Below are 24,790 nucleotides of genomic sequence, written 5' to 3'. Positions count from 1 at the left end.
GGATCACAAAAAAACATCTCAACTGCCTTCAAACGTCAAAATCTGCCCTCGAGAATGGTCCAATGGTACGAAGACCCATTGCCTTACCAGAAGCTCTCTTGGGGCTTTTCAAAAAGGTATTATGGGTTGCGTGGTTCCTCACGGTCTGAAAGTTACGACGTTCTCTATGTACTATAGTCTTGCGAAACAACCAAAAAAAAAAAAAAGGGGGGGGGGGGAGGGAGGGATGCAACACGAGGACTTCCCGGGAGGTCACCCATCCTAGTACTACTCTCGCCCAAGCACGCTTAACTGCAGAGTTCTGATGGGATCCGGTGCATTAGTGCTGGTATGATCGCATCAGTTAGTATATCCCATGCAATCGCATATATACTTTTTTGAAAACTGAATGGATCATTCGATGTGGGTCCCACTTGATATGCGGACCGGTTTAGTCACCTTGGACGTGCTTCCAACGTCCAAAAACAAGTGATAACCATGTCCAAACACTGTTTTGGAGCCGTAACTAATTGTGTCGGGATCACAAAAAAACATCTCAACTGCCTTCAAACGTCAAAATCTGCCCTCGAGAATGGTCCAATGGTACGAAGACCCATTGCCTTACCAGAAGCTCTCTTGGGGCTTTTCAAAAAGGTATTATGGGTTGCGTGGTTCCTCACGGTCTGAAAGTTACGACGTTCTCTATGTACTATAGTCTTGCGAAACAACCAAAAAAAAAAAAAAGGGGGGGGGGGGGAGGGAGGGATGCAACACGAGGACTTCCCGGGAGGTCACCCATCCTAGTACTACTCTCGCCCAAGCACGCTTAACTGCGGAGTTCTGATGGGATCCGGTGCATTAGTGCTGGTATGATCGCATCAGTTAGTATATCCCATGCAATCGCATATATACTTTTTTGAAAACTGAATGGATCATTCGATGTGGGTCCCACTTGATATGCGGACCGGTTTAGTCACCTTGGACGTGCTTCCAACGTCCAAAAACAAGTGATAACCATGTCCAAACACTGTTTTGGAGCCGTAACTAATTGTGTCGGGATCACAAAAAAACATCTCAACTGCCTTCAAACGTCAAAATCTGCCCTCGAGAATGGTCCAATGGTACGAAGACCCATTGCCTTACCAGAAGCTCTCTTGGGGCTTTTCAAAAAGGTATTATGGGTTGCGTGGTTCCTCACGGTCTGAAAGTTACGACGTTCTCTATGTACTATAGTCTTGCGAAACAACCAAAAAAAAAAAAAAGGGGGGGGGGGAGGGAGGGATGCAACACGAGGACTTCCCGGGAGGTCACCCATCCTAGTACTACTCTCGCCCAAGCACGCTTAACTGCGGAGTTCTGATGGGATCCGGTGCATTAGTGCTGGTATGATCGCATCAGTTAGTATATCCCATGCAATCGCATATATACTTTTTTGAAAACTGAATGGATCATTCGATGTGGGTCCCACTTGATATGCGGACCGGTTTAGTCACCTTGGACGTGCTTCCAACGTCCAAAAACAAGTGATAACCATGTCCAAACACTGTTTTGGAGCCGTAACTAATTGTGTCGGGATCACAAAAAAACATCTCAACTGCCTTCAAACGTCAAAATCTGCCCTCGAGAATGGTCCAATGGTACGAAGACCCATTGCCTTACCAGAAGCTCTCTTGGGGCTTTTCAAAAAGGTATTATGGGTTGCGTGGTTCCTCACGGTCTGAAAGTTACGACGTTCTCTATGTACTATAGTCTTGCGAAACAACCAAAAAAAAAAAAAAGGGGGGGGGGGGGGAGGGAGGGATGCAACACGAGGACTTCCCGGGAGGTCACCCATCCTAGTACTACTCTCGCCCAAGCACGCTTGACTGCAGAGTTCTGATGGGATCCGGTGCATTAGTGCTGGTATGATCGCATCCGTTAGTATATCCCATGCAATCGCATATATCCTTTTTTGAAAACTGAATGGATCATTCGATGTGGGTCCCACTTGATATGCGGACCGGTTTAGTCACCTTGGACGTGCTTCCACCGTCCAAAAACAAGCGATAACCATGTCCAAACACTGTTTTGGAGCCGTAACTAATTGTGTCGGGATCACAAAAAAACATCTCAACTGCCTTCAAACGTCAAAATCTGCCCTCGAGAATGGTCCAATGGTACGAAGACCCATTGCCTTACCAGAAGCTCTCTTGGGGCTTTTCAAAAAGGTATTATGGGTTGCGTGGTTCCTCACGGTCTGAAAGTTACGACGTTCTCTATGTACTATAGTCTTGCGAAACAACCAAAAAAAAAAAAAAGGGGGGGGGGGGAGGGAGGGATGCAACACGAGGACTTCCCGGGAGGTCACCCATCCTAGTACTACTCTCGCCCAAGCACGCTTAACTGCGGAGTTCTGATGGGATCCGGTGCATTAGTGCTGGTATGATCGCATCAGTTAGTATATCCCATGCAATCGCATATATACTTTTTTGAAAACTGAATGGATCATTCGATGTGGGTCCCACTTGATATGCGGACCGGTTTAGTCACCTTGGACGTGCTTCCAACGTCCAAAAACAAGTGATAACCATGTCCAAACACTGTTTTGGAGCCGTAACTAATTGTGTCGGGATCACAAAAAAACATCTCAACTGCCTTCAAACGTCAAAATCTGCCCTCGAGAATGGTCCAATGGTACGAAGACCCATTGCCTTACCAGAAGCTCTCTTGGGGCTTTTCAAAAAGGTATTATGGGTTGCGTGGTTCCTCACGGTCTGAAAGTTACGACGTTCTCTATGTACTATAGTCTTGCGAAACAACCAAAAAAAAAAAAAAGGGGGGGGGGGGGAGGGAGGGATGCAACACGAGGACTTCCCGGGAGGTCACCCATCCTAGTACTACTCTCGCCCAAGCACGCTTGACTGCAGAGTTCTGATGGGATCCGGTGCATTAGTGCTGGTATGATCGCATCCGTTAGTATATCCCATGCAATCGCATATATCCTTTTTTGAAAACTGAATGGATCATTCGATGTGGGTCCCACTTGATATGCGGACCGGTTTAGTCACCTTGGACGTGCTTCCACCGTCCAAAAACAAGCGATAACCATGTCCAAACACTGTTTTGGAGCCGTAACTAATTGTGTCGGGATCACAAAAAAACATCTGAACTGCCTTCAAACGTCAAAATCTGCCCTCGAGAATGGTCCAATGGTACGAAGACCCATTGCCTTACCAGAAGCTCTCTTGGGGCTTTTCAAAAAGGTATTATGGGTTGCGTGGTTCCTCACGGTCTGAAAGTTACGACGTTCTCTATGTACTATAGTCTTGCGAAACAACCAAAAAAAAAAAAAAGGGGGGGGGGGGAGGGAGGGATGCAACACGAGGACTTCCCGGGAGGTCACCCATCCTAGTACTACTCTCGCCCAAGCACGCTTAACTGCGGAGTTCTGATGGGATCCGGTGCATTAGTGCTGGTATGATCGCATCAGTTAGTATATCCCATGCAATCGCATATATACTTTTTTGAAAACTGAATGGATCATTCGATGTGGGTCCCACTTGATATGCGGACCGGTTTAGTCACCTTGGACGTGCTTCCAACGTCCAAAAACAAGTGATAACCATGTCCAAACACTGTTTTGGAGCCGTAACTAATTGTGTCGGGATCACAAAAAAACATCTCAACTGCCTTCAAACGTCAAAATCTGCCCTCGAGAATGGTCCAATGGTACGAAGACCCATTGCCTTACCAGAAGCTCTCTTGGGGCTTTTCAAAAAGGTATTATGGGTTGCGTGGTTCCTCACGGTCTGAAAGTTACGACGTTCTCTATGTACTATAGTCTTGCGAAACAACCAAAAAAAAAAAAAAGGGGGGGGGGAGGGAGGGATGCAACACGAGGACTTCCCGGGAGGTCACCCATCCTAGTACTACTCTCGCCCAAGCACGCTTAACTGCGGAGTTCTGATGGGATCCGGTGCATTAGTGCTGGTATGATCGCATCAGTTAGTATATCCCATGCAATCGCATATATACTTTTTTGAAAACTGAATGGATCATTCGATGTGGGTCCCACTTGATATGCGGACCGGTTTAGTCACCTTGGACGTGCTTCCAACGTCCAAAAACAAGTGATAACCATGTCCAAACACTGTTTTGGAGCCGTAACTAATTGTGTCGGGATCACAAAAAAACATCTCAACTGCCTTCAAACGTCAAAATCTGCCCTCGAGAATGGTCCAATGGTACGAAGACCCATTGCCTTACCAGAAGCTCTCTTGGGGCTTTTCAAAAAGGTATTATGGGTTGCGTGGTTCCTCACGGTCTGAAAGTTACGACGTTCTCTATGTACTATAGTCTTGCGAAACAACCAAAAAAAAAAAAAAGGGGGGGGGGGAGGGAGGGATGCAACACGAGGACTTCCCGGGAGGTCACCCATCCTAGTACTACTCTCGCCCAAGCACGCTTGACTGCAGAGTTCTGATGGGATCCGGTGCATTAGTGCTGGTATGATCGCATCCGTTAGTATATCCCATGCAATCGCATATATCCTTTTTTGAAAACTGAATGGATCATTCGATGTGGGTCCCACTTGATATGCGGACCGGTTTAGTCACCTTGGACGTGCTTCCACCGTCCAAAAACAAGCGATAACCATGTCCAAACACTGTTTTGGAGCCGTAACTAATTGTGTCGGGATCACAAAAAAACATCTGAACTGCCTTCAAACGTCAAAATCTGCCCTCGAGAATGGTCCAATGGTACGAAGACCCATTGCCTTACCAGAAGCTCTCTTGGGGCTTTTCAAAAAGGTATTATGGGTTGCGTGGTTCCTCACGGTCTGAAAGTTACGACGTTCTCTATGTACTATAGTCTTGCGAAACAACCAAAAAAAAAAAAAAGGGGGGGGGGGAGGGAGGGATGCAACACGAGGACTTCCCGGGAGGTCACCCATCCTAGTACTACTCTCGCCCAAGCACGCTTAACTGCGGAGTTCTGATGGGATCCGGTGCATTAGTGCTGGTATGATCGCATCAGTTAGTATATCCCATGCAATCGCATATATACTTTTTTGAAAACTGAATGGATCATTCGATGTGGGTCCCACTTGATATGCGGACCGGTTTAGTCACCTTGGACGTGCTTCCAACGTCCAAAAACAAGTGATAACCATGTCCAAACACTGTTTTGGAGCCGTAACTAATTGTGTCGGGATCACAAAAAAACATCTCAACTGCCTTCAAACGTCAAAATCTGCCCTCGAGAATGGTCCAATGGTACGAAGACCCATTGCCTTACCAGAAGCTCTCTTGGGGCTTTTCAAAAAGGTATTATGGGTTGCGTGGTTCCTCACGGTCTGAAAGTTACGACGTTCTCTATGTACTATAGTCTTGCGAAACAACCAAAAAAAAAAAAAAGGGGGGGGGGAGGGAGGGATGCAACACGAGGACTTCCCGGGAGGTCACCCATCCTAGTACTACTCTCGCCCAAGCACGCTTAACTGCGGAGTTCTGATGGGATCCGGTGCATTAGTGCTGGTATGATCGCATCAGTTAGTATATCCCATGCAATCGCATATATACTTTTTTGAAAACTGAATGGATCATTCGATGTGGGTCCCACTTGATATGCGGACCGGTTTAGTCACCTTGGACGTGCTTCCAACGTCCAAAAACAAGTGATAACCATGTCCAAACACTGTTTTGGAGCCGTAACTAATTGTGTCGGGATCACAAAAAAACATCTCAACTGCCTTCAAACGTCAAAATCTGCCCTCGAGAATGGTCCAATGGTACGAAGACCCATTGCCTTACCAGAAGCTCTCTTGGGGCTTTTCAAAAAGGTATTATGGGTTGCGTGGTTCCTCACGGTCTGAAAGTTACGACGTTCTCTATGTACTATAGTCTTGCGAAACAACCAAAAAAAAAAAAAAGGGGGGGGGGAGGGAGGGATGCAACACGAGGACTTCCCGGGAGGTCACCCATCCTAGTACTACTCTCGCCCAAGCACGCTTAACTGCGGAGTTCTGATGGGATCCGGTGCATTAGTGCTGGTATGATCGCATCAGTTAGTATATCCCATGCAATCGCATATATACTTTTTTGAAAACTGAATGGATCATTCGATGTGGGTCCCACTTGATATGCGGACCGGTTTAGTCACCTTGGACGTGCTTCCAACGTCCAAAAACAAGTGATAACCATGTCCAAACACTGTTTTGGAGCCGTAACTAATTGTGTCGGGATCACAAAAAAACATCTCAACTGCCTTCAAACGTCAAAATCTGCCCTCGAGAATGGTCCAATGGTACGAAGACCCATTGCCTTACCAGAAGCTCTCTTGGGGCTTTTCAAAAAGGTATTATGGGTTGCGTGGTTCCTCACGGTCTGAAAGTTACGACGTTCTCTATGTACTATAGTCTTGCGAAACAACCAAAAAAAAAAAAAAGGGGGGGGGGGGGGAGGGAGGGATGCAACACGAGGACTTCCCGGGAGGTCACCCATCCTAGTACTACTCTCGCCCAAGCACGCTTGACTGCAGAGTTCTGATGGGATCCGGTGCATTAGTGCTGGTATGATCGCATCCGTTAGTATATCCCATGCAATCGCATATATCCTTTTTTGAAAACTGAATGGATCATTCGATGTGGGTCCCACTTGATATGCGGACCGGTTTAGTCACCTTGGACGTGCTTCCACCGTCCAAAAACAAGCGATAACCATGTCCAAACACTGTTTTGGAGCCGTAACTAATTGTGTCGGGATCACAAAAAAACATCTGAACTGCCTTCAAACGTCAAAATCTGCCCTCGAGAATGGTCCAATGGTACGAAGACCCATTGCCTTACCAGAAGCTCTCTTGGGGCTTTTCAAAAAGGTATTATGGGTTGCGTGGTTCCTCACGGTCTGAAAGTTACGACGTTCTCTATGTACTATAGTCTTGCGAAACAACCAAAAAAAAAAAAAAGGGGGGGGGGGAGGGAGGGATGCAACACGAGGACTTCCCGGGAGGTCACCCATCCTAGTACTACTCTCGCCCAAGCACGCTTAACTGCGGAGTTCTGATGGGATCCGGTGCATTAGTGCTGGTATGATCGCATCAGTTAGTATATCCCATGCAATCGCATATATACTTTTTTGAAAACTGAATGGATCATTCGATGTGGGTCCCACTTGATATGCGGACCGGTTTAGTCACCTTGGACGTGCTTCCAACGTCCAAAAACAAGTGATAACCATGTCCAAACACTGTTTTGGAGCCGTAACTAATTGTGTCGGGATCACAAAAAAACATCTCAACTGCCTTCAAACGTCAAAATCTGCCCTCGAGAATGGTCCAATGGTACGAAGACCCATTGCCTTACCAGAAGCTCTCTTGGGGCTTTTCAAAAAGGTATTATGGGTTGCGTGGTTCCTCACGGTCTGAAAGTTACGACGTTCTCTATGTACTATAGTCTTGCGAAACAACCAAAAAAAAAAAAAAGGGGGGGGGGAGGGAGGGATGCAACACGAGGACTTCCCGGGAGGTCACCCATCCTAGTACTACTCTCGCCCAAGCACGCTTGACTGCAGAGTTCTGATGGGATCCGGTGCATTAGTGCTGGTATGATCGCATCCGTTAGTATATCCCATGCAATCGCATATATCCTTTTTTGAAAACTGAATGGATCATTCGATGTGGGTCCCACTTGATATGCGGACCGGTTTAGTCACCTTGGACGTGCTTCCACCGTCCAAAAACAAGCGATAACCATGTCCAAACACTGTTTTGGAGCCGTAACTAATTGTGTCGGGATCACAAAAAAACATCTCAACTGCCTTCAAACGTCAAAATCTGCCCTCGAGAATGGTCCAATGGTACGAAGACCTCGAGAATGGTCCAAATCTACCCATTGCCTTACCAGAAGCTCTCTTGGGGCTTTTCAAAAAGGTATTATGGGTTGCGTGGTTCCTCACGGTCTGAAAGTTACGACGTTCTCTATGTACTATAGTCTTGCGAAACAACCAAAAAAAAAAAAAAGGGGGGGGGGAGGGAGGGATGCAACACGAGGACTTCCCGGGAGGTCACCCATCCTAGTACTACTCTCGCCCAAGCACGCTTAACTGCGGAGTTCTGATGGGATCCGGTGCATTAGTGCTGGTATGATCGCATCAGTTAGTATATCCCATGCAATCGCATATATACTTTTTTGAAAACTGAATGGATCATTCGATGTGGGTCCCACTTGATATGCGGACCGGTTTAGTCACCTTGGACGTGCTTCCAACGTCCAAAAACAAGTGATAACCATGTCCAAACACTGTTTTGGAGCCGTAACTAATTGTGTCGGGATCACAAAAAAACATCTCAACTGCCTTCAAACGTCAAAATCTGCCCTCGAGAATGGTCCAATGGTACGAAGACCCATTGCCTTACCAGAAGCTCTCTTGGGGCTTTTCAAAAAGGTATTATGGGTTGCGTGGTTCCTCACGGTCTGAAAGTTACGACGTTCTCTATGTACTATAGTCTTGCGAAACAACCAAAAAAAAAAAAAAGGGGGGGGGGGGGAGGGAGGGATGCAACACGAGGACTTCCCGGGAGGTCACCCATCCTAGTACTACTCTCGCCCAAGCACGCTTGACTGCAGAGTTCTGATGGGATCCGGTGCATTAGTGCTGGTATGATCGCATCCGTTAGTATATCCCATGCAATCGCATATATCCTTTTTTGAAAACTGAATGGATCATTCGATGTGGGTCCCACTTGATATGCGGACCGGTTTAGTCACCTTGGACGTGCTTCCACCGTCCAAAAACAAGCGATAACCATGTCCAAACACTGTTTTGGAGCCGTAACTAATTGTGTCGGGATCACAAAAAAACATCTCAACTGCCTTCAAACGTCAAAATCTGCCCTCGAGAATGGTCCAATGGTACGAAGACCCATTGCCTTACCAGAAGCTCTCTTGGGGCTTTTCAAAAAGGTATTATGGGTTGCGTGGTTCCTCACGGTCTGAAAGTTACGACGTTCTCTATGTACTATAGTCTTGCGAAACAACCAAAAAAAAAAAAAAGGGGGGGGGGGGGGGGGGGAGGGAGGGATGCAACACGAGGACTTCCCGGGAGGTCACCCATCCTAGTACTACTCTCGCCCAAGCACGCTTAACTGCGGAGTTCTGATGGGATCCGGTGCATTAGTGCTGGTATGATCGCATCAGTTAGTATATCCCATGCAATCGCATATATACTTTTTTGAAAACTGAATGGATCATTCGATGTGGGTCCCACTTGATATGCGGACCGGTTTAGTCACCTTGGACGTGCTTCCAACGTCCAAAAACAAGTGATAACCATGTCCAAACACTGTTTTGGAGCCGTAACTAATTGTGTCGGGATCACAAAAAAACATCTCAACTGCCTTGAAACGTCAAAATCTGCCCTCGAGAATGGTCCAATGGTACGAAGACCCATTGCCTTACCAGAAGCTCTCTTGGGGCTTTTCAAAAAGGTATTATGGGTTGCGTGGTTCCTCACGGTCTGAAAGTTACGACGTTCTCTATGTACTATAGTCTTGCGAAACAACCAAAAAAAAAAAAAGGGGGGGGGGGGGGAGGGAGGGATGCAACACGAGGACTTCCCGGGAGGTCACCCATCCTAGTACTACTCTCGCCCAAGCACGCTTGACTGCAGAGTTCTGATGGGATCCGGTGCATTAGTGCTGGTATGATCGCATCCGTTAGTATATCCCATGCAATCGCATATATCCTTTTTTGAAAACTGAATGGATCATTCGATGTGGGTCCCACTTGATATGCGGACCGGTTTAGTCACCTTGGACGTGCTTCCACCGTCCAAAAACAAGCGATAACCATGTCCAAACACTGTTTTGGAGCCGTAACTAATTGTGTCGGGATCACAAAAAAACATCTCAACTGCCTTCAAACGTCAAAATCTGCCCTCGAGAATGGTCCAATGGTACGAAGACCCATTGCCTTACCAGAAGCTCTCTTGGGGCTTTTCAAAAAGGTATTATGGGTTGCGTGGTTCCTCACGGTCTGAAAGTTACGACGTTCTCTATGTACTATAGTCTTGCGAAACAACCAAAAAAAAAAAAAAGGGGGGGGGGGGGGGGGGGAGGGAGGGATGCAACACGAGGACTTCCCGGGAGGTCACCCATCCTAGTACTACTCTCGCCCAAGCACGCTTAACTGCGGAGTTCTGATGGGATCCGGTGCATTAGTGCTGGTATGATCGCATCAGTTAGTATATCCCATGCAATCGCATATATACTTTTTTGAAAACTGAATGGATCATTCGATGTGGGTCCCACTTGATATGCGGACCGGTTTAGTCACCTTGGACGTGCTTCCACCGTCCAAAAACAAGCGATAACCATGTCCAAACACTGTTTTGGAGCCGTAACTAATTGTGTCGGGATCACAAAAAAACATCTCAACTGCCTTCAAACGTCAAAATCTGCCCTCGAGAATGGTCCAATGGTACGAAGACCCATTGCCTTACCAGAAGCTCTCTTGGGGCTTTTCAAAAAGGTATTATGGGTTGCGTGGTTCCTCACGGTCTGAAAGTTACGACGTTCTCTATGTACTATAGTCTTGCGAAACAACCAAAAAAAAAAAAAAGGGGGGGGGGGGAGGGAGGGATGCAACACGAGGACTTCCCGGGAGGTCACCCATCCTAGTACTACTCTCGCCCAAGCACGCTTAACTGCGGAGTTCTGATGGGATCCGGTGCATTAGTGCTGGTATGATCGCATCCGTTAGTATATCCCATGCAATCGCATATATCCTTTTTTGAAAACTGAATGGATCATTCGATGTGGGTCCCACTTGATATGCGGACCGGTTTAGTCACCTTGGACGTGCTTCCACCGTCCAAAAACAAGCGATAACCATGTCCAAACACTGTTTTGGAGCCGTAACTAATTGTGTCGGGATCACAAAAAAACATCTCAACTGCCTTCAAACGTCAAAATCTGCCCTCGAGAATGGTCCAATGGTACGAAGACCCATTGCCTTACCAGAAGCTCTCTTGGGGCTTTTCAAAAAGGTATTATGGGTTGCGTGGTTCCTCACGGTCTGAAAGTTACGACGTTCTCTATGTACTATAGTCTTGCGAAACAACCAAAAAAAAAAAAAAGGGGGGGGGGGGGGGGGAGGGAGGGATGCAACACGAGGACTTCCCGGGAGGTCACCCATCCTAGTACTACTCTCGCCCAAGCACGCTTAACTGCGGAGTTCTGATGGGATCCGGTGCATTAGTGCTGGTATGATCGCATCAGTTAGTATATCCCATGCAATCGCATATATACTTTTTTGAAAACTGAATGGATCATTCGATGTGGGTCCCACTTGATATGCGGACCGGTTTAGTCACCTTGGACGTGCTTCCAACGTCCAAAAACAAGTGATAACCATGTCCAAACACTGTTTTGGAGCCGTAACTAATTGTGTCGGGATCACAAAAAAACATCTCAACTGCCTTGAAACGTCAAAATCTGCCCTCGAGAATGGTCCAATGGTACGAAGACCCATTGCCTTACCAGAAGCTCTCTTGGGGCTTTTCAAAAAGGTATTATGGGTTGCGTGGTTCCTCACGGTCTGAAAGTTACGACGTTCTCTATGTACTATAGTCTTGCGAAACAACCAAAAAAAAAAAAAAGGGGGGGGGGGGGGGAGGGAGGGATGCAACACGAGGACTTCCCGGGAGGTCACCCATCCTAGTACTACTCTCGCCCAAGCACGCTTAACTGCGGAGTTCTGATGGGATCCGGTGCATTAGTGCTGGTATGATCGCATCCGTTAGTATATCCCATGCAATCGCATATATACTTTTTTGAAAACTGAATGGATCATTCGATGTGGGTCCCACTTGATATGCGGACCGGTTTAGTCACCTTGGACGTGCTTCCAACGTCCAAAAACAAGCGATAACCATGTCCAAACACTGTTTTGGAGCCGTAACTAATTGTGTCGGGATCACAAAAAAACATCTCAACTGCCTTCAAACGTCAAAATCTGCCCTCGAGAATGGTCCAATGGTACGAAGACCCATTGCCTTACCAGAAGCTCTCTTGGGGCTTTTCAAAAAGGTATTATGGGTTGCGTGGTTCCTCACGGTCTGAAAGTTACGACGTTCTCTATGTACTATAGTCTTGCGAAACAACCAAAAAAAAAAAAAAGGGGGGGGGGGGGGAGGGAGGGATGCAACACGAGGACTTCCCGGGAGGTCACCCATCCTAGTACTACTCTCGCCCAAGCACGCTTAACTGCGGAGTTCTGATGGGATCCGGTGCATTAGTGCTGGTATGATCGCATCAGTTAGTATATCCCATGCAATCGCATATATACTTTTTTGAAAACTGAATGGATCATTCGATGTGGGTCCCACTTGATATGCGGACCGGTTTAGTCACCTTGGACGTGCTTCCAACGTCCAAAAACAAGTGATAACCATGTCCAAACACTGTTTTGGAGCCGTAACTAATTGTGTCGGGATCACAAAAAAACATCTCAACTGCCTTGAAACGTCAAAATCTGCCCTCGAGAATGGTCCAATGGAACGAAGACCCATTGCCTTACCAGAAGCTCTCTTGGGGCTTTTCAAAAAGGTATTATGGGTTGCGTGGTTCCTCACGGTCTGAAAGTTACGACGTTCTCTATGTACTATAGTCTTGCGAAACAACCAAAAAAAAAAAAAAGGGGGGGGGGGGGGAGGGAGGGATGCAACACGAGGACTTCCCGGGAGGTCACCCATCCTAGTACTACTCTCGCCCAAGCACGCTTAACTGCGGAGTTCTGATGGGATCCGGTGCATTAGTGCTGGTATGATCGCATCCGTTAGTATATCCCATGCAATCGCATATATACTTTTTTGAAAACTGAATGGATCATTCGATGTGGGTCCCACTTGATATGCGGACCGGTTTAGTCACCTTGGACGTGCTTCCAACGTCCAAAAACAAGCGATAACCATGTCCAAACACTGTTTTGGAGCCGTAACTAATTGTGTCGGGATCACAAAAAAACATCTCAACTGCCTTCAAACGTCAAAATCTGCCCTCGAGAATGGTCCAATGGTACGAAGACCCATTGCCTTACCAGAAGCTCTCTTGGGGCTTTTCAAAAAGGTATTATGGGTTGCGTGGTTCCTCACGGTCTGAAAGTTACGACGTTCTCTATGTACTATAGTCTTGCGAAACAACCAAAAAAAAAAAAAAGGGGGGGGGGGGGAGGGAGGGATGCAACACGAGGACTTCCCGGGAGGTCACCCATCCTAGTACTACTCTCGCCCAAGCACGCTTAACTGCGGAGTTCTGATGGGATCCGGTGCATTAGTGCTGGTATGATCGCATCAGTTAGTATATCCCATGCAATCGCATATATACTTTTTTGAAAACTGAATGGATCATTCGATGTGGGTCCCACTTGATATGCGGACCGGTTTAGTCACCTTGGACGTGCTTCCAACGTCCAAAAACAAGTGATAACCATGTCCAAACACTGTTTTGGAGCCGTAACTAATTGTGTCGGGATCACAAAAAAACATCTCAACTGCCTTCAAACGTCAAAATCTGCCCTCGAGAATGGTCCAATGGTACGAAGACCCATTGCCTTACCAGAAGCTCTCTTGGGGCTTTTCAAAAAGGTATTATGGGTTGCGTGGTTCCTCACGGTCTGAAAGTTACGACGTTCTCTATGTACTATAGTCTTGCGAAACAACCAAAAAAAAAAAAAAGGGGGGGGGGGGAGGGAGGGATGCAACACGAGGACTTCCCGGGAGGTCACCCATCCTAGTACTACTCTCGCCCAAGCACGCTTAACTGCGGAGTTCTGATGGGATCCGGTGCATTAGTGCTGGTATGATCGCATCAGTTAGTATATCCCATGCAATCGCATATATACTTTTTTGAAAACTGAATGGATCATTCGATGTGGGTCCCACTTGATATGCGGACCGGTTTAGTCACCTTGGACGTGCTTCCAACGTCCAAAAACAAGTGATAACCATGTCCAAACACTGTTTTGGAGCCGTAACTAATTGTGTCGGGATCACAAAAAAACATCTCAACTGCCTTCAAACGTCAAAATCTGCCCTCGAGAATGGTCCAATGGTACGAAGACCCATTGCCTTACCAGAAGCTCTCTTGGGGCTTTTCAAAAAGGTATTATGGGTTGCGTGGTTCCTCACGGTCTGAAAGTTACGACGTTCTCTATGTACTATAGTCTTGCGAAACAACCAAAAAAAAAAAAAAGGGGGGGGGGGGGAGGGAGGGATGCAACACGAGGACTTCCCGGGAGGTCACCCATCCTAGTACTACTCTCGCCCAAGCACGCTTAACTGCGGAGTTCTGATGGGATCCGGTGCATTAGTGCTGGTATGATCGCATCAGTTAGTATATCCCATGCAATCGCATATATACTTTTTTGAAAACTGAATGGATCATTCGATGTGGGTCCCACTTGATATGCGGACCGGTTTAGTCACCTTGGACGTGCTTCCAACGTCCAAAAACAAGTGATAACCATGTCCAAACACTGTTTTGGAGCCGTAACTAATTGTGTCGGGATCACAAAAAAACATCTCAACTGCCTTCAAACGTCAAAATCTGCCCTCGAGAATGGTCCAATGGTACGAAGACCCATTGCCTTACCAGAAGCTCTCTTGGGGCTTTTCAAAAAGGTATTATGGGTTGCGTGGTTCCTCACGGTCTGAAAGTTACGACGTTCTCTATGTACTATAGTCTTGCGAAACAACCAAAAAAAAAAAAAAGGGGGGGGGGGGGAGGGAGGGATGCAACACGAGGACTTCCCGGGAGGTCACCCATCCTAGTACTACTCTCGCCCAAGCACGCTTAACTGCGGAGTTCTGATGGGATCCGGTGCATTAGTGCTGGTATGATCGCATCAGTTAGTATATCCCATGCAATCGCATATATACTTTTTTGAAAACTGAATGGATCATTCGATGTGGGTCCCACTTGATATGCGGACCGGTTTAGTCACCTTGGACGTGCTTCCAACGTCCAAAAACAAGTGATAACCATGTCCAAACACTGTTTTGGAGCCGTAACTAATTGTGTCGGGATCACAAAAAAACATCTCAACTGCCTTCAAACGTCAAAATCTGCCCTCGAGAATGGTCCAATGGTACGAAGACCCATTGCCTTACCAGAAGCTCTCTTGGGGCTTTTCAAAAAGGTATTATGGGTTGCGTGGTTCCTCACGGTCTGAAAGTTACGACGTTCTCTATGTACTATAGTCTTGCGAAACAACCAAAAAAAAAAAAAAAGGGGGGGGGGGGAGGGAGGGATGCAACACGAGGACTTCCCGGGAGGTCACCCATCCTAGTACTACTCTCGCCCAAGCATGCTTGACTGCAGAGTTCTGATGGGATCCGGTGCATTAGTGCTGGTATGATCGCATCCGTTAGTATATCCCATGCAATCGCATATATCCTTTTTTGAAAACTGAATGGATCATTCGATGTGGGTCCCACTTGATATGCGGACCGGTTTAGTCACCTTGGACGTGCTTCCACCGTCCAAAAACAAGCGATAACCATGTCCAAACACTGTTTTGGAGCCGTAACTAATTGTGTCGGGATCACAAAAAAACATCTCAACTGCCTTCAAACGTCAAAATCTGCCCTCGAGAATGGTCCAATGGTACGAAGACCCATTGCCTTACCAGAAGCTCTCTTGGGGCTTTTCAAAAAGGTATTATGGGTTGCGTGGTTCCTCACGGTCTGAAAGTTACGACGTTCTCTATGTACTATAGTCTTGCGAAACAACCAAAAAAAAAAAAAAGGGGGGGGGGGAGGGAGGGATGCAACACGAGGACTTCCCGGGAGGTCACCCATCCTAGTACTACTCTCGCCCAAGCACGCTTAACTGCGGAGTTCTGATGGGATCCGGTGCATTAGTGCTGGTATGATCGCATCAGTTAGTATATCCCATGCAATCGCATATATACTTTTTTGAAAACTGAATGGATCATTCGATGTGGGTCCCACTTGATATGCGGACCGGTTTAGTCACCTTGGACGTGCTTCCAACGTCCAAAAACAAGTGATAACCATGTCCAAACACTGTTTTGGAGCCGTAACTAATTGTGTCGGGATCACAAAAAAACATCTCAACTGCCTTCAAACGTCAAAATCTGCCCTCGAGAATGGTCCAATGGTACGAAGACCCATTGCCTTACCAGAAGCTCTCTTGGGGCTTTTCAAAAAGGTATTATGGGTTGCGTGGTTCCTCACGGTCTGAAAGTTACGACGTTCTCTATGTACTATAGTCTTGCGAAACAACCAAAAAAAAAAAAAAGGGGGGGGGGGGGGAGGGAGGGATGCAACACGAGGACTTCCCGGGAGGTCACCCATCCTAGTACTACTCTCGCCCAAGCACGCTTGACTGCAGAGTTCTGATGGGATCCGGTGCATTAGTGCTGGTATGATCGCATCCGTTAGTATATCCCATGCAATCGCATATATCCTTTTTTGAAAACTGAATGGATCATTCGATGTGGGTCCCACTTGATATGCGGACCGGTTTAGTCACCTTGGACGTGCTTCCACCGTCCAAAAACAAGCGATAACCATGTCCAAACACTGTTTTGGAGCCGTAACTAATTGTGTCGGGATCACAAAAAAACATCTCAACTGCCTTCAAACGTCAAAATCTGCCCTCGAGAATGGTCCAATGGTACGAAGACCCATTGCCTTACCAGAAGCTCTCTTGGGGCTTTTCAAAAAGGTATTATGGGTTGCGTGGTTCCTCACGGTCTGAAAGTTACGACGTTCTCTATGTACTATAGTCTTGCGAAACAACCAAAAAAAAAAAAAAAGGGGGGGGGGAGGGAGGGATGCAACACGAGGACTTCCCGGGAGGTCACCCATCCTAGTACTACTCTCGCCCAAGCACGCTTAACTGCGGAGTTCTGATGGGATCCGGTGCATTAGTGCTGGTATGATCGCATCAGTTAGTATATCCCATGCAATCGCATATATACTTTTTTGAAAACTGAATGGATCATTCGATGTGGGTCCCACTTGATATGCGGACCGGTTTAGTCACCTTGGACGTGCTTCCAACGTCCAAAAACAAGTGATAACCATGTCCAAACACTGTTTTGGAGCCGTAACTAATTGTGTCGGGATCACAAAAAAACATCTCAACTGCCTTCAAACGTCAAAATCTGCCCTCGAGAATGGTCCAATGGTACGAAGACCCATTGCCTTACTAGAAGCTCTCTTGGGGCTTTTCAAAAAGGTATTATGGGTTGCGTGGTTCCTCACGGTCTGAAAGTTACGACGTTCTCTATGTACTATAGTCTTGCGAAACAACCAAAAAAAAAAAAAAGGGGGGGGGGGGGAGGGAGGGATGCAACACGAGGACTTCCCGGGAGGTCACCCATCCTAGTACTACTCTCGCCCAAGCACGCTTGACTGCAGAGTTCTGATGGGATCCGGTGCATTAGTGCTGGTATGATCGCATCCGTTAGTATATCCCATGCAATCGCATATATACTTTTTTGAAAACTGAATGGATCATTCGATGTGGGTCCCACTTGATATGCGGACCGGTTTAGTCACCTTGGACGTGCTTCCAACGTCCAAAAACAAGTGATAACCATGTCCAAACACTGTTTTGGAGCCGTAACTAATTGTGTCGGGATCACAAAAAAACATCTCAACTGCCTTCAAACGTCAAAATCTGCCCTCGAGAATGGTCCAATGGTACGAAGACCCATTGCCTTACCAGAAGCTCTCTTGGGGCTTTTCAAAAAGGTATTATGGGTTGCGTGGTTCCTCACGGTCTGAAAGTTACGACGTTCTCTATGTACTATAGTCTTGCGAAACAACCAAAAAAAAAAAAAAGGGGGGGGGGAGGGAGGGATGCAACACGAGGACTTCCCGGGAGGTCACCCATCCTAGTACTACTCTCGCCCAAGCACGCTTAACTGCGGAGTTCTGATGGGATCCGGTGCATTAGTGCTGGTATGATCGCATCAGTTAGTATATCCCATGCAATCGCATATATACTTTTTTGAAAACTGAATGGATCATTCGATGTGGGTCCCACTTGATATGCGGACCGGTTTAGTCACCTTGGACGTGCTTCCAACGTCCAAAAACAAGTGATAACCATGTCCAAACACTGTTTTGGAGCCGTAACTAATTGTGTCGGGATCACAAAAAAACATCTCAACTGCCTTCAAACGTCAAAATCTGCCCTCGAGAATGGTCCAATGGTACGAAGACCCATTGCCTTACCAGAAGCTCTCTTGGGGCTTTTCAAAAAGGTATTATGGGTTGCGTGGTTCCTCACGGTCTGAAAGTTACGACGTTCTCTATGTACTATAGTCTTGCGAAACAACCAAAAAAAAAAAAAAGGGGGGGGGGGGGGAGGGAGGGATGCAACACGAGGACTTCCCGGGAGGTCACCCATCCTAGTACTACTCTCGCCCAAGCACGCTTAACTGCGGAGTTCTGATGGGATCCGGTGCATTAGTGCTGGTATGATCGCATCAGTTAGTATATCCCATGCAATCGCATATATACTTTTTTGAAAACTGAATGGATCATTCGATGTGGGTCCCACTTGATATGCGGACCGGTTTAGTCACCTTGGACGTGCTTCCAACGTCCAAAAACAAGTGATAACCATGTCCAAACACTGTTTTGGAGCCGTAACTAATTGTGTCGGGATCACAAAAAAACATCTCAACTGCCTTCAAACGTCAAAATCTGCCCTCGAGAATGGTCCAATGGTACGAAGACCCATTGCCTTACCAGAAGCTCTCTTGGGGCTTTTCAAAAAGGTATTATGGGTTGCGTGGTTCCTCACGGTCTGAAAGTTACGACGTTCTCTATGTACTATAGTCTTGCGAAACAACCAAAAAAAAAAAAAAGGGGGGGGGGGGGGAGGGAGGGATGCAACACGAGGACTTCCCGGGAGGTCACCCATCCTAGTACTACTCTCGCCCAAGCACGCTTAACTGCGGAGTTCTGATGGGATCCGGTGCATTAGTGCTGGTATGATCGCATCAGTTAGTATATCCCATGCAATCGCATATATACTTTTTTGAAAACTGAATGGATCATTCGATGTGGGTCCCACTTGATATGCGGACCGGTTTAGTCACCTTGGACGTGCTTCCAACGTCCAAAAACAAGTGATAACCATGTCCAAACACTGTTTTGGAGCCGTAACTAATTGTGTCGGGATCACAAAAAAACATCTCAACTGCCTTCAAACGTCAAAATCTGCCCTCGAGAATGGTCCAATGGTACGAAGACCCATTGCCTTACCAGAAGCTCTCTTGGGGCTTTTCAAAAAGGTATTATGGGTTGCGTGGTTCCTCACGGTCTGAAAGTTACGACGTTCTCTATGTACTATAGTCTTGCGAAACAACCAAAAAAAAAAAAAAGGGGGGGGGGGAGGGAGGGATGCAACACGAGGACTTCCCGGGAGGTCACCCATCCTAGTACTACTCTCGCCCAAGCACGCTTGACTGCAGAGTTCTGATGGGATCCGGTGCATTAGTGCTGGTATGATCGCATCCGTTAGTATATCCCATGCAATCGCATATATACTTTTTTGAAAACTGAATGGATCATTCGATGTGGGTCCCACTTGATATGCGGACCGGTTTAGTCACCTTGGACGTGCTTCCAACGTCCAAAAACAAGTGATAACCATGTCCAAACACTGTTTTGGAGCCGTAACTAATTGTGTCGGGATCACAAAAAAACATCTCAACTGCCTTCAAACGTCAAAATCTGCCCTCGAGAATGGTCCAATGGTACGAAGACCCATTGCCTTACCAGAAGCTCTCTTGGGGCTTTTCAAAAAGGTATTATGGGTTGCGTGGTTCCTCACGGTCTGAAAGTTACGACGTTCTCTATGTACTATAGTCTTGCGAAACAACCAAAAAAAAAAAAAAAGGGGGGGGGGGGAGGGAGGGATGCAACACGAGGACTTCCCGGGAGGTCACCCATCCTAGTACTACTCTCGCCCAAGCATGCTTGACTGCAGAGTTCTGATGGGATCCGGTGCATTAGTGCTGGTATGATCGCATCCGTTAGTATATCCCATGCAATCGCATATATCCTTTTTTGAAAACTGAATGGATCATTCGATGTGGGTCCCACTTGATATGCGGACCGGTTTAGTCACCTTGGACGTGCTTCCACCGTCCAAAAACAAGCGATAACCATGTCCAAACACTGTTTTGGAGCCGTAACTAATTGTGTCGGGATCACAAAAAAACATCTCAACTGCCTTCAAACGTCAAAATCTGCCCTCGAGAATGGTCCAATGGTACGAAGACCCATTGCCTTACCAGAAGCTCTCTTGGGGCTTTTCAAAAAGGTATTATGGGTTGCGTGGTTCCTCACGGTCTGAAAGTTACGACGTTCTCTATGTACTATAGTCTTGCGAAACAACCAAAAAAAAAAAAAAGGGGGGGGGGGGAGGGAGGGATGCAACACGAGGACTTCCCGGGAGGTCACCCATCCTAGTACTACTCTCGCCCAAGCACGCTTAACTGCGGAGTTCTGATGGGATCCGGTGCATTAGTGCTGGTATGATCGCATCAGTTAGTATATCCCATGCAATCGCATATATACTTTTTTGAAAACTGAATGGATCATTCGATGTGGGTCCCACTTGATATGCGGACCGGTTTAGTCACCTTGGACGTGCTTCCAACGTCCAAAAACAAGTGATAACCATGTCCAAACACTGTTTTGGAGCCGTAACTAATTGTGTCGGGATCACAAAAAAACATCTCAACTGCCTTCAAACGTCAAAATCTGCCCTCGAGAATGGTCCAATGGTACGAAGACCCATTGCCTTACCAGAAGCTCTCTTGGGGCTTTTCAAAAAGGTATTATGGGTTGCGTGGTTCCTCACGGTCTGAAAGTTACGACGTTCTCTATGTACTATAGTCTTGCGAAACAACCAAAAAAAAAAAAAAGGGGGGGGGGGGAGGGAGGGATGCAACACGAGGACTTCCCGGGAGGTCACCCATCCTAGTACTACTCTCGCCCAAGCACGCTTGACTGCAGAGTTCTGATGGGATCCGGTGCATTAGTGCTGGTATGATCGCATCCGTTAGTATATCCCATGCAATCGCATATATACTTTTTTGAAAACTGAATGGATCATTCGATGTGGGTCCCACTTGATATGCGGACCGGTTTAGTCACCTTGGACGTGCTTCCAACGTCCAAAAACAAGTGATAACCATGTCCAAACACTGTTTTGGAGCCGTAACTAATTGTGTCGGGATCACAAAAAAACATCTCAACTGCCTTCAAACGTCAAAATCTGCCCTCGAGAATGGTCCAATGGTACGAAGACCCATTGCCTTACCAGAAGCTCTCTTGGGGCTTTTCAAAAAGGTATTATGGGTTGCGTGGTTCCTCACGGTCTGAAAGTTACGACGTTCTCTATGTACTATAGTCTTGCGAAACAACCAAAAAAAAAAAAAAAGGGGGGGGGGGAGGGAGGGATGCAACACGAGGACTTCCCGGGAGGTCACCCATCCTAGTACTACTCTCGCCCAAGCATGCTTGACTGCAGAGTTCTGATGGGATCCGGTGCATTAGTGCTGGTATGATCGCATCCGTTAGTATATCCCATGCAATCGCATATATCCTTTTTTGAAAACTGAATGGATCATTCGATGTGGGTCCCACTTGATATGCGGACCGGTTTAGTCACCTTGGACGTGCTTCCACCGTCCAAAAACAAGCGATAACCATGTCCAAACACTGTTTTGGAGCCGTAACTAATTGTGTCGGGATCACAAAAAAACATCTCAACTGCCTTCAAACGTCAAAATCTGCCCTCGAGAATGGTCCAATGGTACGAAGACCCATTGCCTTACCAGAAGCTCTCTTGGGGCTTTTCAAAAAGGTATTATGGGTTGCGTGGTTCCTCACGGTCTGAAAGTTACGACGTTCTCTATGTACTATAGTCTTGCGAAACAACCAAAAAAAAAAAAAAGGGGGGGGGGGGAGGGAGGGATGCAACACGAGGACTTCCCGGGAGGTCACCCATCCTAGTACTACTCTCGCCCAAGCACGCTTAACTGCGGAGTTCTGATGGGATCCGGTGCATTAGTGCTGGTATGATCGCATCAGTTAGTATATCCCATGCAATCGCATATATACTTTTTTGAAAACTGAATGGATCATTCGATGTGGGTCCCACTTGATATGCGGACCGGTTTAGTCACCTTGGACGTGCTTCCAACGTCCAAAAACAAGTGATAACCATGTCCAAACACTGTTTTGGAGCCGTAACTAATTGTGTCGGGATCACAAAAAAACATCTCAACTGCCTTCAAACGTCAAAATCTGCCCTCGAGAATGGTCCAATGGTACGAAGACCCATTGCCTTACCAGAAGCTCTCTTGGGGCTTTTCAAAAAGGTATTATGGGTTGCGTGGTTCCTCACGGTCTGAAAGTTACGACGTTCTCTATGTACTATAGTCTTGCGAAACAACCAAAAAAAAAAAAAAGGGGGGGGGGGGGGGAGGGAGGGATGCAACACGAGGACTTCCCGGGAGGTCACCCATCCTAGTACTACTCTCGCCCAAGCACGCTTAACTGCGGAGTTCTGATGGGATCCGGTGCATTAGTGCTGGTATGATCGCATCAGTTAGTATATCCCATGCAATCGCATATATACTTTTTTGAAAACTGAATGGATCATTCGATGTGGGTCCCACTTGATATGCGGACCGGTTTAGTCACCTTGGACGTGCTTCCAACGTCCAAAAACAAGTGATAACCATGTCCAAACACTGTTTTGGAGCCGTAACTAATTGTGTCGGGATCACAAAAAAACATCTCAACTGCCTTCAAACGTCAAAATCTGCCCTCGAGAATGGTCCAATGGTACGAAGACCCATTGCCTTACCAGAAGCTCTCTTGGGGCTTTTCAAAAAGGTATTATGGGTTGCGTGGTTCCTCACGGTCTGAAAGTTACGACGTTCTCTATGTACTATAGTCTTGCGAAACAACCAAAAAAAAAAAAAAGGGGGGGGGGGAGGGAGGGATGCAACACGAGGACTTCCCGGGAGGTCACCCATCCTAGTACTACTCTCGCCCAAGCACGCTTGACTGCAGAGTTCTGATGGGATCCGGTGCATTAGTGCTGGTATGATCGCATCCGTTAGTATATCCCATGCAATCGCATATATACTTTTTTGAAAACTGAATGGATCATTCGATGTGGGTCCCACTTGATATGCGGACCGGTTTAGTCACCTTGGACGTGCTTCCAACGTCCAAAAACAAGTGATAACCATGTCCAAACACTGTTTTGGAGCCGTAACTAATTGTGTCGGGATCACAAAAAAACATCTCAACTGCCTTCAAACGTCAAAATCTGCCCTCGAGAATGGTCCAATGGTACGAAGACCCATTGCCTTACCAGAAGCTCTCTTGGGGCTTTTCAAAAAGGTATTATGGGTTGCGTGGTTCCTCACGGTCTGAAAGTTACGACGTTCTCTATGTACTATAGTCTTGCGAAACAACCAAAAAAAAAAAAAAAGGGGGGGGGGGAGGGAGGGATGCAACACGAGGACTTCCCGGGAGGTCACCCATCCTAGTACTACTCTCGCCCAAGCATGCTTGACTGCAGAGTTCTGATGGGATCCGGTGCATTAGTGCTGGTATGATCGCATCCGTTAGTATATCCCATGCAATCGCATATATCCTTTTTTGAAAACTGAATGGATCATTCGATGTGGGTCCCACTTGATATGCGGACCGGTTTAGTCACCTTGGACGTGCTTCCACCGTCCAAAAACAAGCGATAACCATGTCCAAACACTGTTTTGGAGCCGTAACTAATTGTGTCGGGATCACAAAAAAACATCTCAACTGCCTTCAAACGTCAAAATCTGCCCTCGAGAATGGTCCAATGGTACGAAGACCCATTGCCTTACCAGAAGCTCTCTTGGGGCTTTTCAAAAAGGTATTATGGGTTGCGTGGTTCCTCACGGTCTGAAAGTTACGACGTTCTCTATGTACTATAGTCTTGCGAAACAACCAAAAAAAAAAAAAAGGGGGGGGGGGGAGGGAGGGATGCAACACGAGGACTTCCCGGGAGGTCACCCATCCTAGTACTACTCTCGCCCAAGCACGCTTAACTGCGGAGTTCTGATGGGATCCGGTGCATTAGTGCTGGTATGATCGCATCAGTTAGTATATCCCATGCAATCGCATATATACTTTTTTGAAAACTGAATGGATCATTCGATGTGGGTCCCACTTGATATGCGGACCGGTTTAGTCACCTTGGACGTGCTTCCAACGTCCAAAAACAAGTGATAACCATGTCCAAACACTGTTTTGGAGCCGTAACTAATTGTGTCGGGATCACAAAAAAACATCTCAACTGCCTTCAAACGTCAAAATCTGCCCTCGAGAATGGTCCAATGGTACGAAGACCCATTGCCTTACCAGAAGCTCTCTTGGGGCTTTTCAAAAAGGTATTATGGGTTGCGTGGTTCCTCACGGTCTGAAAGTTACGACGTTCTCTATGTACTATAGTCTTGCGAAACAACCAAAAAAAAAAAAAAGGGGGGGGGGGAGGGAGGGATGCAACACGAGGACTTCCCGGGAGGTCACCCATCCTAGTACTACTCTCGCCCAAGCACGCTTGACTGCAGAGTTCTGATGGGATCCGGTGCATTAGTGCTGGTATGATCGCATCCGTTAGTATATCCCATGCAATCGCATATATACTTTTTTGAAAACTGAATGGATCATTCGATGTGGGTCCCACTTGATATGCGGACCGGTTTAGTCACCTT

At 46.9% G+C, this 24,790-nt stretch overlaps 48 non-coding genes across 48 annotated transcripts; all 48 read right to left on the bottom strand.

Annotated features, from left to right (window-relative positions):
• Positions 1 to 223: 223 nt before the first annotated feature.
• Positions 224 to 342, bottom strand: LOC147931856 (5S ribosomal RNA). The gene has a single exon (XR_015575972.1). It is a non-coding gene; the product is annotated as a 5S ribosomal RNA (ribosomal RNA).
• A 399-nt stretch (positions 343 to 741) lies between these two features.
• LOC147931855 (5S ribosomal RNA) lies at positions 742 to 860 on the bottom strand. Its single transcript, XR_015577122.1, has one exon. It is a non-coding gene; the product is annotated as a 5S ribosomal RNA (ribosomal RNA).
• A 397-nt stretch (positions 861 to 1,257) lies between these two features.
• Positions 1,258 to 1,376, bottom strand: LOC147931854 (5S ribosomal RNA). The gene has a single exon (XR_015577121.1). It is a non-coding gene; the product is annotated as a 5S ribosomal RNA (ribosomal RNA).
• Positions 1,377 to 1,776: 400 nt separating this feature from the next.
• Positions 1,777 to 1,895, bottom strand: LOC147931853 (5S ribosomal RNA). Its single transcript, XR_015575845.1, has one exon. It is a non-coding gene; the product is annotated as a 5S ribosomal RNA (ribosomal RNA).
• Positions 1,896 to 2,293: 398 nt separating this feature from the next.
• LOC147931852 (5S ribosomal RNA) lies at positions 2,294 to 2,412 on the bottom strand. Its single transcript, XR_015577120.1, has one exon. It is a non-coding gene; the product is annotated as a 5S ribosomal RNA (ribosomal RNA).
• A 399-nt stretch (positions 2,413 to 2,811) lies between these two features.
• Positions 2,812 to 2,930, bottom strand: LOC147931851 (5S ribosomal RNA). Its single transcript, XR_015575844.1, has one exon. It is a non-coding gene; the product is annotated as a 5S ribosomal RNA (ribosomal RNA).
• A 398-nt stretch (positions 2,931 to 3,328) lies between these two features.
• On the bottom strand, positions 3,329 to 3,447 carry LOC147931850 (5S ribosomal RNA). Its single transcript, XR_015577119.1, has one exon. It is a non-coding gene; the product is annotated as a 5S ribosomal RNA (ribosomal RNA).
• Positions 3,448 to 3,843: 396 nt separating this feature from the next.
• LOC147931849 (5S ribosomal RNA) lies at positions 3,844 to 3,962 on the bottom strand. Its single transcript, XR_015577118.1, has one exon. It is a non-coding gene; the product is annotated as a 5S ribosomal RNA (ribosomal RNA).
• A 397-nt stretch (positions 3,963 to 4,359) lies between these two features.
• LOC147931848 (5S ribosomal RNA) lies at positions 4,360 to 4,478 on the bottom strand. The gene has a single exon (XR_015575843.1). It is a non-coding gene; the product is annotated as a 5S ribosomal RNA (ribosomal RNA).
• Positions 4,479 to 4,875: 397 nt separating this feature from the next.
• On the bottom strand, positions 4,876 to 4,994 carry LOC147931847 (5S ribosomal RNA). The gene has a single exon (XR_015577117.1). It is a non-coding gene; the product is annotated as a 5S ribosomal RNA (ribosomal RNA).
• Positions 4,995 to 5,390: 396 nt separating this feature from the next.
• LOC147931846 (5S ribosomal RNA) lies at positions 5,391 to 5,509 on the bottom strand. Its single transcript, XR_015577116.1, has one exon. It is a non-coding gene; the product is annotated as a 5S ribosomal RNA (ribosomal RNA).
• Positions 5,510 to 5,905: 396 nt separating this feature from the next.
• LOC147931845 (5S ribosomal RNA) lies at positions 5,906 to 6,024 on the bottom strand. Its single transcript, XR_015577115.1, has one exon. It is a non-coding gene; the product is annotated as a 5S ribosomal RNA (ribosomal RNA).
• A 400-nt stretch (positions 6,025 to 6,424) lies between these two features.
• LOC147931844 (5S ribosomal RNA) lies at positions 6,425 to 6,543 on the bottom strand. Its single transcript, XR_015575842.1, has one exon. It is a non-coding gene; the product is annotated as a 5S ribosomal RNA (ribosomal RNA).
• A 397-nt stretch (positions 6,544 to 6,940) lies between these two features.
• Positions 6,941 to 7,059, bottom strand: LOC147931843 (5S ribosomal RNA). Its single transcript, XR_015577114.1, has one exon. It is a non-coding gene; the product is annotated as a 5S ribosomal RNA (ribosomal RNA).
• Positions 7,060 to 7,455: 396 nt separating this feature from the next.
• Positions 7,456 to 7,574, bottom strand: LOC147931842 (5S ribosomal RNA). Its single transcript, XR_015575841.1, has one exon. It is a non-coding gene; the product is annotated as a 5S ribosomal RNA (ribosomal RNA).
• Positions 7,575 to 7,992: 418 nt separating this feature from the next.
• LOC147931841 (5S ribosomal RNA) lies at positions 7,993 to 8,111 on the bottom strand. Its single transcript, XR_015577113.1, has one exon. It is a non-coding gene; the product is annotated as a 5S ribosomal RNA (ribosomal RNA).
• A 399-nt stretch (positions 8,112 to 8,510) lies between these two features.
• On the bottom strand, positions 8,511 to 8,629 carry LOC147931840 (5S ribosomal RNA). Its single transcript, XR_015575840.1, has one exon. It is a non-coding gene; the product is annotated as a 5S ribosomal RNA (ribosomal RNA).
• A 405-nt stretch (positions 8,630 to 9,034) lies between these two features.
• On the bottom strand, positions 9,035 to 9,153 carry LOC147931839 (5S ribosomal RNA). The gene has a single exon (XR_015577111.1). It is a non-coding gene; the product is annotated as a 5S ribosomal RNA (ribosomal RNA).
• A 399-nt stretch (positions 9,154 to 9,552) lies between these two features.
• On the bottom strand, positions 9,553 to 9,671 carry LOC147931838 (5S ribosomal RNA). Its single transcript, XR_015575839.1, has one exon. It is a non-coding gene; the product is annotated as a 5S ribosomal RNA (ribosomal RNA).
• A 405-nt stretch (positions 9,672 to 10,076) lies between these two features.
• LOC147931837 (5S ribosomal RNA) lies at positions 10,077 to 10,195 on the bottom strand. The gene has a single exon (XR_015577110.1). It is a non-coding gene; the product is annotated as a 5S ribosomal RNA (ribosomal RNA).
• Positions 10,196 to 10,593: 398 nt separating this feature from the next.
• On the bottom strand, positions 10,594 to 10,712 carry LOC147931836 (5S ribosomal RNA). Its single transcript, XR_015577004.1, has one exon. It is a non-coding gene; the product is annotated as a 5S ribosomal RNA (ribosomal RNA).
• A 403-nt stretch (positions 10,713 to 11,115) lies between these two features.
• On the bottom strand, positions 11,116 to 11,234 carry LOC147931835 (5S ribosomal RNA). Its single transcript, XR_015577109.1, has one exon. It is a non-coding gene; the product is annotated as a 5S ribosomal RNA (ribosomal RNA).
• Positions 11,235 to 11,635: 401 nt separating this feature from the next.
• Positions 11,636 to 11,754, bottom strand: LOC147931834 (5S ribosomal RNA). Its single transcript, XR_015576993.1, has one exon. It is a non-coding gene; the product is annotated as a 5S ribosomal RNA (ribosomal RNA).
• A 400-nt stretch (positions 11,755 to 12,154) lies between these two features.
• Positions 12,155 to 12,273, bottom strand: LOC147931833 (5S ribosomal RNA). Its single transcript, XR_015577108.1, has one exon. It is a non-coding gene; the product is annotated as a 5S ribosomal RNA (ribosomal RNA).
• Positions 12,274 to 12,673: 400 nt separating this feature from the next.
• LOC147931832 (5S ribosomal RNA) lies at positions 12,674 to 12,792 on the bottom strand. Its single transcript, XR_015576982.1, has one exon. It is a non-coding gene; the product is annotated as a 5S ribosomal RNA (ribosomal RNA).
• Positions 12,793 to 13,191: 399 nt separating this feature from the next.
• On the bottom strand, positions 13,192 to 13,310 carry LOC147931831 (5S ribosomal RNA). The gene has a single exon (XR_015577107.1). It is a non-coding gene; the product is annotated as a 5S ribosomal RNA (ribosomal RNA).
• A 398-nt stretch (positions 13,311 to 13,708) lies between these two features.
• Positions 13,709 to 13,827, bottom strand: LOC147931830 (5S ribosomal RNA). Its single transcript, XR_015577106.1, has one exon. It is a non-coding gene; the product is annotated as a 5S ribosomal RNA (ribosomal RNA).
• Positions 13,828 to 14,226: 399 nt separating this feature from the next.
• LOC147931829 (5S ribosomal RNA) lies at positions 14,227 to 14,345 on the bottom strand. Its single transcript, XR_015577105.1, has one exon. It is a non-coding gene; the product is annotated as a 5S ribosomal RNA (ribosomal RNA).
• Positions 14,346 to 14,744: 399 nt separating this feature from the next.
• Positions 14,745 to 14,863, bottom strand: LOC147931828 (5S ribosomal RNA). The gene has a single exon (XR_015577104.1). It is a non-coding gene; the product is annotated as a 5S ribosomal RNA (ribosomal RNA).
• A 399-nt stretch (positions 14,864 to 15,262) lies between these two features.
• Positions 15,263 to 15,381, bottom strand: LOC147931827 (5S ribosomal RNA). The gene has a single exon (XR_015576238.1). It is a non-coding gene; the product is annotated as a 5S ribosomal RNA (ribosomal RNA).
• A 397-nt stretch (positions 15,382 to 15,778) lies between these two features.
• LOC147931826 (5S ribosomal RNA) lies at positions 15,779 to 15,897 on the bottom strand. Its single transcript, XR_015577103.1, has one exon. It is a non-coding gene; the product is annotated as a 5S ribosomal RNA (ribosomal RNA).
• A 400-nt stretch (positions 15,898 to 16,297) lies between these two features.
• On the bottom strand, positions 16,298 to 16,416 carry LOC147931825 (5S ribosomal RNA). Its single transcript, XR_015575837.1, has one exon. It is a non-coding gene; the product is annotated as a 5S ribosomal RNA (ribosomal RNA).
• Positions 16,417 to 16,813: 397 nt separating this feature from the next.
• Positions 16,814 to 16,932, bottom strand: LOC147931824 (5S ribosomal RNA). The gene has a single exon (XR_015577102.1). It is a non-coding gene; the product is annotated as a 5S ribosomal RNA (ribosomal RNA).
• A 399-nt stretch (positions 16,933 to 17,331) lies between these two features.
• LOC147931823 (5S ribosomal RNA) lies at positions 17,332 to 17,450 on the bottom strand. Its single transcript, XR_015575836.1, has one exon. It is a non-coding gene; the product is annotated as a 5S ribosomal RNA (ribosomal RNA).
• A 396-nt stretch (positions 17,451 to 17,846) lies between these two features.
• On the bottom strand, positions 17,847 to 17,965 carry LOC147931822 (5S ribosomal RNA). The gene has a single exon (XR_015577100.1). It is a non-coding gene; the product is annotated as a 5S ribosomal RNA (ribosomal RNA).
• A 400-nt stretch (positions 17,966 to 18,365) lies between these two features.
• Positions 18,366 to 18,484, bottom strand: LOC147931821 (5S ribosomal RNA). Its single transcript, XR_015577099.1, has one exon. It is a non-coding gene; the product is annotated as a 5S ribosomal RNA (ribosomal RNA).
• A 400-nt stretch (positions 18,485 to 18,884) lies between these two features.
• LOC147931820 (5S ribosomal RNA) lies at positions 18,885 to 19,003 on the bottom strand. The gene has a single exon (XR_015577098.1). It is a non-coding gene; the product is annotated as a 5S ribosomal RNA (ribosomal RNA).
• A 397-nt stretch (positions 19,004 to 19,400) lies between these two features.
• LOC147931819 (5S ribosomal RNA) lies at positions 19,401 to 19,519 on the bottom strand. The gene has a single exon (XR_015575835.1). It is a non-coding gene; the product is annotated as a 5S ribosomal RNA (ribosomal RNA).
• Positions 19,520 to 19,918: 399 nt separating this feature from the next.
• On the bottom strand, positions 19,919 to 20,037 carry LOC147931818 (5S ribosomal RNA). The gene has a single exon (XR_015576237.1). It is a non-coding gene; the product is annotated as a 5S ribosomal RNA (ribosomal RNA).
• Positions 20,038 to 20,435: 398 nt separating this feature from the next.
• Positions 20,436 to 20,554, bottom strand: LOC147931817 (5S ribosomal RNA). The gene has a single exon (XR_015577097.1). It is a non-coding gene; the product is annotated as a 5S ribosomal RNA (ribosomal RNA).
• Positions 20,555 to 20,952: 398 nt separating this feature from the next.
• Positions 20,953 to 21,071, bottom strand: LOC147931816 (5S ribosomal RNA). Its single transcript, XR_015575834.1, has one exon. It is a non-coding gene; the product is annotated as a 5S ribosomal RNA (ribosomal RNA).
• Positions 21,072 to 21,469: 398 nt separating this feature from the next.
• LOC147931815 (5S ribosomal RNA) lies at positions 21,470 to 21,588 on the bottom strand. The gene has a single exon (XR_015576236.1). It is a non-coding gene; the product is annotated as a 5S ribosomal RNA (ribosomal RNA).
• Positions 21,589 to 21,986: 398 nt separating this feature from the next.
• Positions 21,987 to 22,105, bottom strand: LOC147931814 (5S ribosomal RNA). Its single transcript, XR_015577096.1, has one exon. It is a non-coding gene; the product is annotated as a 5S ribosomal RNA (ribosomal RNA).
• Positions 22,106 to 22,506: 401 nt separating this feature from the next.
• LOC147931813 (5S ribosomal RNA) lies at positions 22,507 to 22,625 on the bottom strand. Its single transcript, XR_015577095.1, has one exon. It is a non-coding gene; the product is annotated as a 5S ribosomal RNA (ribosomal RNA).
• Positions 22,626 to 23,022: 397 nt separating this feature from the next.
• Positions 23,023 to 23,141, bottom strand: LOC147931812 (5S ribosomal RNA). Its single transcript, XR_015575833.1, has one exon. It is a non-coding gene; the product is annotated as a 5S ribosomal RNA (ribosomal RNA).
• A 398-nt stretch (positions 23,142 to 23,539) lies between these two features.
• Positions 23,540 to 23,658, bottom strand: LOC147931811 (5S ribosomal RNA). Its single transcript, XR_015576235.1, has one exon. It is a non-coding gene; the product is annotated as a 5S ribosomal RNA (ribosomal RNA).
• A 398-nt stretch (positions 23,659 to 24,056) lies between these two features.
• LOC147931810 (5S ribosomal RNA) lies at positions 24,057 to 24,175 on the bottom strand. The gene has a single exon (XR_015577094.1). It is a non-coding gene; the product is annotated as a 5S ribosomal RNA (ribosomal RNA).
• A 397-nt stretch (positions 24,176 to 24,572) lies between these two features.
• Positions 24,573 to 24,691, bottom strand: LOC147931809 (5S ribosomal RNA). Its single transcript, XR_015575832.1, has one exon. It is a non-coding gene; the product is annotated as a 5S ribosomal RNA (ribosomal RNA).
• Between the last annotated feature and the right edge of the window lie 99 nt (positions 24,692 to 24,790).

The sequence above is a fragment of the Camelina sativa genome, chromosome 12 (genome assembly GCF_030686135.1).
Source record: "Camelina sativa cultivar CO46 ecotype springtype chromosome 12, ASM3068613v1".
NCBI lineage: Eukaryota > Viridiplantae > Streptophyta > Magnoliopsida > Brassicales > Brassicaceae > Camelina > Camelina sativa.
The sequence above is the reverse complement of the archived record's forward strand: the minus strand, read 5'-3'. Positions and strand labels throughout refer to the sequence as shown.